The sequence below is a fragment of the Mytilus edulis genome, chromosome 1, assembly GCF_963676685.1.
Source record: "Mytilus edulis chromosome 1, xbMytEdul2.2, whole genome shotgun sequence".
NCBI lineage: Eukaryota > Metazoa > Mollusca > Bivalvia > Mytilida > Mytilidae > Mytilus > Mytilus edulis.
In genome coordinates, this window is record NC_092344.1 from 83,531,711 (window position 1) to 83,547,238 (window position 15,528).

The following is a 15,528-nucleotide window of genomic DNA, read 5'->3' on the forward strand; positions in this document are numbered from 1 at the left end:
GTAATTATTATTAGAAAGGAGACTTTTAGACTGGTAAATAATGGCCATTCTGATGTACTGATTTGGTATGATAAGCAACAACGGACATGCTGTAATGGATGAAATATCCTATTTTATAGTATTAAGGATGCAAGTTCTATTTATGTTTCGATAATTTTTTTTGTGATCAAATTAACTTTACCTTCTATATGTGTATAGTAAATTTTACATGATAATTTTAATCTCTAATCTCTTGTTTTGATTTGAGGGTAGGCAAGATCGGAACAAATTTAACATTGACTACCAAATATCTAACAACAACACTAAATTATATATTGTATTGAACACTTTAAAAGGGGAAAGGAGGTGTGTTATTACAATTTTTGGAAATAAAATCACTGAATTCCACAATCCAAAAAACTAAAAAGTTTTTCTGTTGATCAATATTCTGAAGTCTTTTAAGTTAAAATCCAGAATTTTGGCCAAAATGAAGGCCTAATTCTATCGTCCATTAAAATATTTTTCTGCCCTTCACTTGAGACAGAATTTGATTGAAATGCCAACTTGTGTCTTCACGTCACTTACTAAGTTCTAACAATGCTTTCTATTTTTCGCTTTGATGAACATTTTGGGGATCTTACGGTTTTCTTTTAAAGTTTGGAGTTTTAAATTTCAATGCTGGACAAAATTGTCTAAACAGAAAGTAAAATAGAGCAATTTCAGGTTTGAGGAAGTGAAGCATGGCTGTAGAATCTGAACTTATAAGTCATTACAATTATGGACGAGGTTCTTGACTAGGACCTGCAATTGTGACAAAGGGCCAAAATTGTGCAGTACATGCCTAGATCATGAAAGTTGGCAGGTATGGGGATAAGGACATTAGTATTTGGCATTGCTGCACTGAATTTAAATCAAATCTGCTCATGTCCTTTGAGTGCTTACATATAGATATGCATAATCCAATTGTGTATATAATTGGAGAATTAATATATGGAGGTGACAGCTTTTCCTGTGCATAATTTAAGTCACGGCTTGGTTGAGTTAAATATATTTTGCTTACAAATACTAAATATTATAAGTGCAGACTTGATTACATGTGATGAAGTAACACACAACAGATAAATCTTGCATGACACATTTATATGATGTAGGTCTTCATCTTTGACACGTTCTGCTACTTTTTAGCTCATATGACCCAAGAAAACGTCAATATTTTCTACACCTGAATGGCAATTTGACTTTGAGTAACTTAGTTGCATAACTGACACAAATAGCAAGGATGATCTATTACATTACTTTGGATCATGATTAGCAGAATTCTACTACCCTGAAATTACAGAGCAGACAGAGCGTAAACAACTGCAATTATGCCATGGTTGTCTTGTTTTATAATTATATTTCTTATTAAGTAATGACCTTCAATTATAGAATGTGTTATATGGATGCATCAAAGGCCTTTAGTAGTATTTCATGAAAATTTAATCATTACCTATATTTTTGTTTCTTTTCTGTATATCAAGCTTAACAGCCAAGGTCAAATTTTGGATACGAAGTGACCTACAATCATGTAAATCGGTGTATGGATACATTTATGGGATTACAGTAGCATCTTAGAAGGGTGTGGAACTCTGATATTTTATTGAAGGCTCAGTCCAGTCTTAAGATATTTTTGAATATACACGTATATAATTTGATGTATAGATGAATCCAGGGAAGAACTACAGCAATAACTATGAAGTGGTTTGCTTTTGACCTACACTTTATGGTTAATTTACTTGTTTCAAGTTAAATAATGGGGTTTAATTTTCATATTCTTTGTGATATACACTTATAACTTAATCTAATGACTTATTAAGAGAAGTAAAGCAGCAATCCACGAAAATGTAGGTCACTGTGACCTTCAGTTTGTACTTTTACTTGGTTGGGTTATATCATGTTTTATGTCCAAGTGATCTTCATTTCATATAATCGTTGTTATACACCCCCAAATGCACATAAAATTATATGGCCGTATCTTCCTCATTAAATAAGGGAGTATAGCAGTCACTATACAATAAAGAGTAAAAAGACACTCTGACCTTTATCTTATGCTTTACTGTCTTGAAATGAGCTGTATAGTTTGAGTTGATTTCTCACTTAATGAGGAACCTACGGTCATATAATTTTATGTGAATGATGACCTAAATATACATTATAATGTGCAACTTCAAGTTTTATTCTTTATAGATCTTTATAGACACAAAGCCTAAGTGATGCATGTTTAATTAAATTCATCATTTTTACATCGGCTGACCGTGTGGGCATTCCGGTGTTTTGTTGTCACAGAGATTTCTTCCCACGTCACTTTCGTTCTTGACTGATAACCGAACGCAAAATAATATTCCTTACGCTTGTTATATTCAATTTCACCAATAAATATTAATGAAAATAATTGTTAAGAACATATATGATATGAGAATGTTTTGTCTTGAGAAATATTTTCATCTATGACAAATCAAGAATACCGAAAATTTGTGTGAAAGCATGAGGAGGAATATCTCAAGAACGTTTTGCGGGAAAAATAAATGCCTACTCATATCAAATCTATTAGAAAAATCGAATTATTTCAGAAGAGTGTCCACCATGCACTTGCACTACACTGTTATTAGAATAGGAGAATAGAATGATATACAAAGGGATGAAAATTTTGTACTTGTACTGTTATATACAAATATTAATATGCACTGTGTTATATGTAATTGGATTTGCACAAATCCTTGGCCTAACATTAAACCAGAGTATACTGATTTGTATCACTACAATATAAAAGTGATTACGGTGAGGTTGAATTCCTTTATTTATTCGTCATCCACGCACGAACTTGTCTCGGAATAAAAAAAATATATTTATGTACCCTAACCTCACTTTCAGTTATAGAGATGTGATTTTTTTCTGAGACAAGTGACCATCCACAAGAACTTGCGGTCATCCGATATTCAGTACTTCAGTACTTTGGTTAAAATTTCAATATAAATTAAAAAACGATTTTAGGTCAAGGAAATGTTTGTAATGATAGATAATCCATATTTAATATAACTGTGTAATAAGTGGTGACATACCTATCATAAGTATAAATATGGCTGACCGGCTTATCACAGGTTTTTGGCATAGGACAAAGGACCCCTTTAATCTCTTTATTTTAATTATATATCAATTTTTTTCAATGCATTTCTAATTATGTATTTAGATATGCAACTAACCCTCATTACACATTAGTTTATCTGACAGAATTATTGGTAGAATACGACCAAACCAAATGTGATGGGTATCTTTGCACAAACATCCTCAACTCAAAAAGCTTTGGTGATTTAGGGTGCTCTGGTTGTTTCAGATAACGTAGTAGTTTCATGCATCATATTTGTTTTTCAATAGTATATTTGAATGAAACTCCCAGTATATTTTTATCAGGCTGACTAAACCTGGATGGCACTTATCGAATGTTTCTTCATAGTACAGTTTTGGGAGTTGCTGTATTGGGGTCCCAAATTGTGAATAGGTTACATCATTTGTTTCTTAATAGTAGTCAGTGGCATAGCTCAAGTTTTTTTGGTTTTTTTTTGTCTCACTTGCGACGAAAGTAGCAGATTGACAGACATGCATGTATATAGAGGACTAATATAAGGGGGGGGGGGTAAATTGTTTGTATACAGCTTTATATTTCAGGGATAGAAGACAAAAAGGATTCATATTTTGTATATACTAGTATACGAAGTTTCCATCTGTTGTTATATGCCTATTGTCCATGATCTCTTTGGGTGTCGTTCACCATCTTGGATTGTAAATAACAGACAACCTATGGTCCAGATTGCCAATCAAGTTAGCAAAATTTTATACAGGAATGCAGATAACTATTGTGAATTTTATTTTAAAAGAACAAATTCATAAGATTTCAAATTATATACATTAAGATGTTTAAAAGCGTAAATAGTTTTTGCTTGATTTTTAATGGTTTTAAATTGGCATTTTAAGGGGAGGTAACTCTGAAATAGTGCATTTCTGAAGTATGAATTTTTGCTATTCTATATTTCAGCCAGAAAAAAACGTACGGTGACCCTATCTTTTCTTTTGTTATTCTCAAAGTTATCTTCTCGTTTTTATTTTATTTAGATGTTTTTTCCTGTATAATCCATATTAAATTTGTCATTTTGTCACAACCTGTAGCTTGAGAAAAATGCTCGGTGACCTATCAATTTTATTATATTTTTGAACATATCACAATATATACTACGTTTTGGCAAAGTATGAACAAATTCATTCATTTTTAATTTATTCATGTTAACTTTATTTTGTAAATGTCTTGGACTACATTTTCATCATACAGGGTTCACCTGACCTCGATCTCTTTCATTGATCAATGGTCAAGGTTAAACAAATATTTTTGGTCTGTTTTTCAAATACTATAAACAATAGGTCAAAAACATATTTGGTGTATGGAATGAATATAAGGTGTACATGGTTGTCTGGCAAGTTTCAACTGTTTTTGACGTCATTTTCATGGTTTATTGGTTACTGTAAGGGTTAAGTTGTTTTTACCTCTTCTTAGATACTATTTAAGCAAAAGATGAACCATATTAGGTGCATGGAATTATTATAAGGTGTAAATGTCTGCCTCACAAAGTTATCCGTCCATGACCTCCGTGTCATGGTTCACTGGTCAATCTTCAGTGTTCATGTTTGGTCTCTGTCTCCTATACTACAAATAAGCAACATGTCAACTATGTTGTGTATGGAATGATTGTAAGATGTATACGTGTATGTGGCTTGGATTATTTGACCTTTAACTCATTGTCAATGATCATTGATATTTGCTGTCAACATAAAAAATCAATAAAACAGCCAGGCGAGACATTTAAGACTGTGCACTCTTTTAAGAGTATATGTTTCTTCAGAGTATTCAGTGGCATAACTTCAAGTTGCTGCTGGTTTTTTTTTATTACTAATCTTGAGTTGAAAGCATGAGCATTTACTTATGTGTGTATCTATTAATTGGCTTCTTCACTGACACTTATTGTTAAAGCCTAAATGATTGTATATATACAATTCGTAGTTCATTACACTGTCAGGTTGGAGAGTACGGATTTGAGTTTCTTCAAAAAACTGTGGACTTTCTTCTTTTTCAGTGGTATAACGGACAAGCTAACAAAACAATACTAGTATAGGCCTACTTTTATGTAGGCAACACGATATTTATCATATGTGACCTTCAACAAGCCACCGAAGTCTATCAATAAATAAAATAAAACTTTAAAGCACTATCCTAACGGTCAGGGCAAGGCTTTCGGTACCTATTATAAACAAATGTTCTGTAAAGATGTGATGTCCCGTTTTTTCTACAGTTACAACCAAACTGCAAAACCTATATGTATGACATTATTTAGTAAGGAATGAAGTAATTTATGGGGACGAAGTCCCTAATTAATAATTTAACAGTAATGCATCGATAACTCTCATTGAAATCTAAATATACAGACACGAGCATAGCAAACGAGTTGGAATTATACTAGAATGGTATCCATTCCTTCTATAACAAGTTAATAATTGTTAATTCCGAAGGCATACCGAAGATTTTACAGAAGGTACAAACCTAAGAAATCACGACACGCACCATTAAAATGACATCATGTCACAATGGTATCATCGTCCAAAAAGGGAAAATAACAATAGAGAACGAAAATTCTTCTCTTTTATCGAGAATTTACCCGTTTGAAAGTGAAATGTCAATTTCTAGCCGGAAAAGGAAATATTACATTAATTAAATTTCCCCTGGGTAAATTTTGCGCAGTATGATTAGAAAATTCTTGATTATCTAGAGCAAAATTATCACCAAGTTAACGATAAGTGTTATTAAATTGATCAATTGAATGGAATTAAGACGAATCTTAACTCAGCTAGGCCAATGAGCGCATTTAGAATATCATAAGCGCACTTAGGGTAGGGCATGCAAGACACATTAATCATACATAGCAAATACATATGGAACACAGAAACGTCAAGCTAAAAGCATTATTTACGATTATTTGTAAGAAGTTATACTGTTGATAATGTTTTCAGAAACTTCTGAAAATAAAGTTACGAACATTTTAAAATATGCAATACAAGTGCAATTTTACCATTCCAAAAAAAAAACAACATTGAACTGATACAGTAGTTTTGATTCCTTCCTAAAGGGAATTCCAGAAAACTTGGACAGTATATTCCAGAGACTGTCTCTGTTCCTTATTGCCTTTAAATTTGAAGTAAATTAGAATATCTACAAATCAAAACAAAAAATATGATAAAACAGATGGTGCTAAAGTCATTCGTTATATATATGTAGTTTCCATATCCATGATTCTGATATCTGATCCGTCAATATCCAATATGTAAGCTTGATAGTTAAGATTATTATATGGTATGTTACATGGAAATTATACTGTACAAATCTTAATGTTATTTCCGGTATTTTTCTATGTTCTTTTTATGGCAATAATTAAGTTAGACGTTGTTAAAGTATGAACAATAGGCGGCGTAGTAGCCTATTTGCCTAAAGCTTTATATTTCAAAAGGTAGAAGACCTAGATACTTCATACTTCATGTGGTTTTTTGTTCAAATGTACTTTAATCATTCTAATCATTTTCTGTGCTTTATTTTGTAATTCATTTGATTGTATAGCTCAAATTTTGGGCACCATGATAGGTTAATAAAATTATCTATCTATCTACTTGTTTGCAGACACATTACATTACGAACTTGTTTTCTTTTGTCATTTGTCCATTATCCTTGACCTCATTTCCATTGTGCAGTAACTGTATGTGTACATGTCCGTCAGACATGGTTCACCTGACCTCGACCTCATTTGATCAGTGATCAAGGTTAAAGTTACGTGAATAGGTATGTTTCTCAAATACTATAAGCAGTAGGTCAACTACGTTGTAAGGGGCACACACTAGTACATGGCAAATTTCATCTGACCTTGAACTTACTTTCATGGCTCACACTGACAGGTATGAACTAACCTTGACATCATTATAGAGGTGCATTGGTAAATGTTATTTTTTTGTGTTTTGCCTCGTTTTTTTCAAATACTATAAGCAGTAGGTCAGCTATATTTCGTGTGTAAAATGTTTATAAGATATATGTCTGTCTGGCAAATATGATCTGACCTTCTACTTATTTTCATGGTTAATTGGTCAATGTTAAGTTTTTTTTTATTGGTTTGTATTTTAAATATATGTACTTTGATATTAGATCAACAATATTCCAGTTGTGTATGGAATGATTGTAAGGTGTGTATGTCTGTCATCCGGTTAAATCTGACCTTGACCTCATGTCAATGGTTCATTGGTCAATTGTAAGCTTTTTGAGTTTTGGTCTATTTTTCGAATACCATAATCTATAGGCCAACTGTAGTGGAATAAATATAAGATACAGGATGTATCTGACCTTGACCTCATTGTCATGATCTGTCATGTATCTTAAAACTTGTTGGATAACATTTACTTTTAAGACTTTCAACATCAACTCAATGATCAGTAAAGCTGTCGAGACATTTCAGCGTGCATGTGCATTTTTAGTACTATGTCTTATCCACCTGATAAATACCGGATTATAGGAGACGGGAAAGAAGCCGCAGAGAATATATATATATATATATATATATGTATACGTAGGTTTCAATTTAGACTCGTTTATATTTTTTCGTTTGGGCTTGTATCATATTTTCCCTCCGGTTTATATGATCCGTTCATCCTATATTGACTCAAGGATTTGTATATTTACTATACAAATCCTTGATTGACTCAAATAAAATTCAAGAGTCTTATCTAAAAATGAGGGTACTTTTTATATGGCCTTCCAAATACCGTTTCGATCCCTAACACAGGCTCGGATCCAGAGGGAGGGTTCCGGTGGTTGGAACCCCCCTTTTTTTGGACGATCAATGCATTTGAATGGGGACATGTAATTGGACCCCCCCCCCTTTTGTCCTGGGTTAGGAACCCCCCTTTTTAAAATGGCTGGATCCGCCCCTGTAACATCACTGAAGAGACATTTATTGTCGAAATCCGGATCTGGTGTACTAAAAAAATATTGACACCGTATGTTTGTGGCATAACATCGTGGCCACAAGTTAAATTTCTTTTCTGTTTAGTATTAAATTTATATTAAGATCCATTTTGTTACATCTTGTGATCAATTTTATTTGGCAATCGCCAATGGCAGTCATCAGGATTAAAGAACATCAGCTGTCAAATGCGTTTTGTTTAAATATACTTTTTCACTTTTTTGGTCTTTTGGAAAATGTTGTTTGTGCTGTTTTTAGACCCTTCTACAACGGAATTTGTTTTACATGCACACGTATAAAATGGCGGTTTTTATGAATATCCAACGCAATCATAGGTTTGAACGTAGTTTTCAATTTAGACTCGTATATATATAGAATAATACATGGCAAAATCCATATCGCATGCTGTATCACCACGAGAAACCAATATCAGTCCCGAGGGCCGAAGGTCCCGAGGGCTGATATTGATGTCTCGGGATGATACGACATATTATTCTATATATAGATATATATTTGGATCTAACATTGTTGGGCTGATATTTAGACGAATTATATATACAGGAAGTATTGTCATCCTTGTATCACCATCACTGCTGGTGATCCGATGGATAATTCTGTTGTAGAGTTGTCACTGGTTTAGACGTACTTATAAATATAATTATTTCTGTGACTGTATCTTGCATTAATTTGTAGAATCCCTTTAGGGTTACAATAGATAATTCAGCTGATCTGTAACAATTTCATCTTTATGCCTTATATATCATGTTCTGTATTACGACGCTAGATTAAAACTGACGAGGAATGATAACACCCGGCCACCGAACGCTTTACTATATGAGAAGCCTACGTGGCCGAGTGGTCTAGCGTATCGGATACAGTGCAAGGCGATTTGGTGTCACGATATATCAGTAGCATGAGTTCGAACCCCGGCAAGGGAAGAACAAAAAATTTGCGAAAGCAAATTTACAGATATTACATTGTTGGGCTGATGTTTCCCAACAATATTAGATCTGTAAATTTTTCTTTGTTGGCGCAACAGGATAACATTATGACATTCCGGCAATTTTACCAGTAGGAAAATTTAACTTGAGTCTTCATAAAGGTGGTTTTAAATTTCTTCCACATGATGTTTTTTTATTTTTTTTTTCATAAAATATTGTAGGTCAACTGATAAGATTTGACAATTCTAATAAAGTCAATAATATCTAGTAATGTTTCCCATTTAGTCGGGCATGACAGATCATAATGTGTACTGATCTCAAATCAACATATAATTGATCCGTTTAAGATATTTCTGATTTGAATTATGAATTTATATCAATCTTAAAGGGGCACTAGCTACGATATATATAAAAAAATAAAGTATGATTTTTTTTAGATCAATCATTAATCAAATTGGAATAATGAAATAATAATTTGCTTTTAGCAATCAATTTCCTTTAATTTTGTTGAAATAAGCGATTACACATAATTTTTGACTGATTCACTTGCAAGTGAAAACGTCATCATCATTCTAACCGGTATTCATGTGAACTTCAAGTTAACCCCTAGCTAGAGATTGACAACGCATGCATTGTACGTGTACTGGTTATTTAAAGAAAAAGAATGTCAACAATGAAAGTGAAACTACGGTAAATCATTTGATTACTAATTCGATGCACATAAATTCATTCTTATATGGTTAAAAACAATGAGAAACATCTATTTTTAATCTATAAAATAAAATCAAACAGACCTATAAAAATGCAATTGCACGTGTTGGTTTAATCTATTCGTATCTTTATTTTTGTTTACATCGCTTATATGGTCATCTGAGGTCAAATCGATAGTTAATTAGATGGCGTCTGGACTAAAATACACACGAAACGAACCTATATATTATCTACCCCATGCTCTGTAAACTGTTTATTTTAGACTTTTGATAGTTTGGATAAATGTTTTACATTGTTATAAACCAAATATGAGAATTTGAGTCAAATCGGTTACAATGAATTTGACAGCTAGTGCCCCTTTAAACATATAGAAATTGACTAAAACGAGATTAATTTACACAACCAAAACGATTCTCCGAACAAAAATAGTAAATAGTTGTATAATTTTTATATTAACCAAGAGCGCCATATCCTGAAAGGGTGCGTAATTCCAGAATACGGTAGATATACAAAAGCAAGGCGATAAATATGTTAGACGAATTTGTGTTTTAACAATCATGCCGTCAACCGCCACTCTCAATCCCCAGGGTCCGTCACTGGTAATTTCAAACCAAATATTATACTCATCATGTTAATGTGACATCATTTTACCACTACTTTAACAAGAGTGCACACCCTGAAATGTCTCGCCTTCTTTATTTATCATTGATATTATGTTGATAGTCCTAAATATAAAGCTTTATTAATTCGTTGTGGGGCCATAGAAAACAGACCAAAACACAAAAACTTAACACTGTGCCATGAACCGTGAAAGTGAGGTCAAGGTCAAATAAAACCTACGCGACTGACATATAGATCATAATATATTTCCATACACCTAATATAGTTGACCTATTGCAAATAGTTTTACATATAGTATTAGAAAAACAGACCAAAACTCAAAAACTTAACTTTGACCACTGAACCATGAAAATGAGGTCAAGGTCAGATGACACCTACTAGCTAGACATGAACACCTTACAATCATTCCATACACCCACCAAATATAATAGACCTATTGCATACTGTATAAGAAAACCAGACCAAAACACACAAACTGAACAATATCCACTGAACCATGAAAATGAGGTCAAGGTCAGATGACACCTGCCAGTTGGATATGTACACATTACAGTCCTTCAATACACCAAATATAATAGACCTATTTGACTACTGAACTCAGAAAATGAGGTCAAGGTCAGATGACACCTTCCAGTTGGACATGTTCACCTTACAATCAATCCATATACCAAATATAATAGACCTATTGCTTATAGTATCTGAGATATGGACTGGACCACCAAAACTTAACCTTGTTCACTGATCCATGAAATGAGGTCGAGGTCATGTGAAAACTGTCTGACGAGCACGACGACCTTGCAAGGTACGCACATACCAAATATAGTCATCCTATTACTTATAATAAGAGAGAATTTAACATTACAAAAAATCAACTTTTTTTCAAGTAGTCACTAAACCATAAAAATGAGGTCAAGGACATTGGACATGTGACTGACGGAAACTTCGCAACATGAGGCATCTATATACAAAGTATGAAGCATCCAGGTCTTCCACCTTCTAAAATATAAAGCTTTTAATTAAATTTAAGAAGTTAGCTAACGCCGCCGCCGCCGGATCACTATCCCTATGTCAAGCATTCTGCAACTAAAGTCGCAGGCTCGACAAAAATGGAAATTCATTTTCAGATACAATTTTGTACACGAAAAATATTTTGTAACCATATGAAAAATCTATAAGGTGAGTCTATAAGTACTATTAGGTCGAAGGAACGAATACCAGGCGTCTCCTCCACTCACCACTACCATTAATTGATCGAGGACAACCCCCACCGAGAGTCTTATTTTGCCCATGTCGACAAGTACATTATCCAATCAAAGTGTTCGTGTTTGTATGTATTTAAATCTTAAATTCGAATTTAAAAAGTAGAATTGTTTTGACAAGAACAATCGGCGTTATTGGTAACAAAGTAAATATAGTTATATATACACAAAAAGTTTAAAAGTCTTTAAAGTACCTGACAATACTTAAAGTATGACGATGACAGTTTGAATATTACTGTATAGACTTTCAATTAATTATTTCTTACCTTTAGATTATTTCATTTACAAATCAATATTGAAATTGAGCAATATAATTACGAAATATATCAAAATTTAAAAGATCATGGTTTTCAGATATGGAAAATGTTAAGGAGCTATGTTTTTTTCACCAATAATTGAACATTTAAACTGGTGTAAAATGTCAAAGATCGAAAATGATTTACCCCAAAAGTTTACCCAATACTAAAGTAAAATGAATAAAGCATGCAATAGCTATGTGTCCAACTTTACTAAAACTGACACACCCTCTATGATTTATGTTTGTTGTTTTGTTGTATAGTGTTGAAACCAAGACAAACATGATAGATGAATTGGTGGATTCAAAAACGGCGGAGCGCCGAAAAAGCAGGGACGGGAGTTCATTTATTGGTGACGAATCATTAATTCTTTATGAATGTTGTTCAACTGTTTTTCCTACAATGGAACATCTAAGAGTGTATCCTCATTTTGTTGTTGTCAGAGTTTGTCAGTTTGCAACGAGCATGAATCTTAACTCAAGAAAACGTAATGAATACTGTCGAGCGAAGCGAGTAGAAACTGTTTTGAGAAAAATGTTTTGCTAAAAAATCATATAAATCATTAGAAACGTGCAAAAAATAGTGATCAAAGGGACCAATGCGTACGTTCTTTGTCTCCTCTCCTTGATCCGCCACAGACAGTGTAAAATATATGATATAGGCACCTACTTCAGTCAAAATTGGTTACACAGCAACACAATGACGTGTTTAGCGTTTTTCTCCAATAGTTCAACAGGGATTGTATAAGGATAGTTGGTAATTACTAAGAAAAAAGCCTTTTAGAAGTTTGAAACGATAGCGTCCGGAATACTAATTGAGTATTACTTAACTCCGGATGAAAATAACCAAGCCGAATGTTTCCCTATACAACGATAGAACTGCAAACATCGGATATTACGCAATAGGTCTTCTTAAAAATAAGAGAATGTTTAACTCCGATGATTTATATTATAGCAGAAATAGAAAAAATATGTTTACAAATAAATGGGGTTGGTCTCTTTTAAAAATAGCCATTGGATTAATCTAATTGCGGACATGAGGGAAATGAATTTTCTGCAACACTAAATGCTTGTACAAAAGTTACACAAAGAAGTTAAAACAGCAAAAAAAAACAGCATTTGTAGCAACATATATAATAGTGTAAGTCCGTAAACAAATATCTGGAATCCTCAAATGATGGTCCCTTAAATAAAATTTCAAAAGATGCTCCAGTTATACCACTTTCAAATATTTCTCATTTAGTACGGCAGGTTTGATCCAAAAGACATAATAATTACTAGCTTAAAAAATACGACGAGCAAAACGTTATACATTAAATGTGTCCGAAGTGCTTTTCTGAATGTGCCTTCATCGAGAACGGCTAAAACCTATATCTAGACAACGATCGACGGCAGCAAACTTTTTAACTGCTGGATTAATGGGAAAATTTGAAAATGAAAAAAAAACTACTTCAAAAGATTATTCTCAATCGCACAGTATAAACCCATGTGCATTGTTTATATAAAATATTTAGTATCGTAGAATTAAATGTTTAAATTCTAATCTTAATTCTACACAATATGCTTGGATAGTGTTTCTAAAACCAAACATTACAAATAAATACTTTCTGAAGGCCACTTCAATTTAAACTATTGTCTTTTGAAAATACTGGCTAGTTGTCAAATCTTTGCCATTGGATTTATTTATGTTTAATTTTTGGACAAATGAAGAAAATAAAATCCATTTACATTTTTTTTTTAAATGTACAAGTTCCGTAGTTCCTTTGAAACCTGTAGAAGAACACGAACATGACCAGAGTAATGAAATTTACATCTTTTTGTGCTGGTTAGTTCGTTCTATGCATACGTGTGATATATACCATGTATACTATAGTATTTGTCAAAAGGTCATTTTTCTAAATTGAATATAAATAACCTGCGCATTGTAAAGTTCAGTGCAGAAACATGCTGTCAATGTTGAGTACTTTCTTCATCAAAGAATGATTTTTTGGGGGTTATAAGACACTAACTGGAGTAAGTATCAATCTCCGCTTCTGACTATACTGAAGGAAATAATATATATATACAGTGGCGGATCCAGAAATTTTCATAAGTGGGGGTCCACTGACTGCACACGAGCACCCGCTTCAGTCATGCTTGAGTGATTTCCTACATAATCAACCAAAGTTATCCCAGAAAAGGAGGGCTCAGGCCTGTGATATACTATATATGCGTGAGTGGTGCTTGTACAATGAAAAGCTCAAATAAAATCACATACTTAATTGTTAGAATTTCTTTTTAGATATTGCCAAATATTAATGTTGACTGCACCTGACGCTAAACCCTTTTAAGTCGCTCATCTTGATCTATGTAAACTGATTAAAGAGGAGGCCACCGAACGATGTTTATTAACTAGAAAACCTCTCATCATATACTACAGTCATAACTTCATAAGCATGATTTATCCTACAACGATAATAATTTTGCGGAAAGCAAACAACCACTGGATCACGGACTCCTGGATTAAACATACAAAGCGAAAAATGCAAAAAGCGAAAAAGCGCTAAGAAACAGCAAACATTTTCATTTAAGGTCAATAACTTGGCCATGAACATTAATCATTTGTTGTAGTTTTCAAGATAAACTATTGTAATTTTTTTTTTACAGCCGATTGCATTGAGTATGTAGGCAAAGGTAATATCTTTGGTTAGTTTGCTTGCTAGGTGAACCGTGAACTTAGGATAACTACCCTCCTTCAAGAATAGACTAGTCCGACAGAAAACCAATCTTTCTGTTTGTAGAACTAGGCTACTTCGAAAGGAGGGTAGTATACGTTAACTAGTAATACATTACTTCACATTTCAGCTAGCAAGTAAGCTAACCAAAGAAAATGACTTTATCTACACACTGAATGCAATCGTCTGTAAAAGGATAACAAGTCAACTCTTTAATGTTCGTTTTTCAGTTTTGATTTTTAAGAACAATAGGTAGATACCAACATTCCGAACATTATTGCTGCTGTTAAATTTTTCTCTAACAGCTTTTTTCACGATGATTGACATGACTTGCATCTTATCACGATGTTCCAATTTACCTATCAGTATGTTGGCATGCAAGCAGGATTATCCAACACATTTTGTAAAATATTCACTCCATGATCATTTCGGTCAAGTTTGATTCCAGTAGTTTCTGATAATGTTTTTTTAAAAGGTCACACAACAGAAACGACAAAGCGCAAAGTGATACTGAAGACGTTTTGGATCAGAGAAGCTCAAAATACGTTTGAAAGGACCCAAATTATCTACATAATAATCATGTACATTCTAATAGGTTCTATAGAGCCTATTTTGCACACTTGGGTTCATGTGATTCTTAAAAATGTCTGCCAAATAATTTCGAAGATACAAGATATCCCAATACTAATAGTAATACAATTGCTTACTATAAAATATCATAAGACTTATCATAGAGGTTTATACTTAAATTGACCTTATAACAATCATGTGTACTTTGCAAAAGTTCCCAAGTAAAATGATCATGATTATATCCATAGAAATGAAATGTGCATACATATGGTTAGAAAACGGCATACGAAATATCACTAGTTTACCATTCCGACATTTCCTCTTAAGATGACCTGATCACAAACTAATAAATTGTTG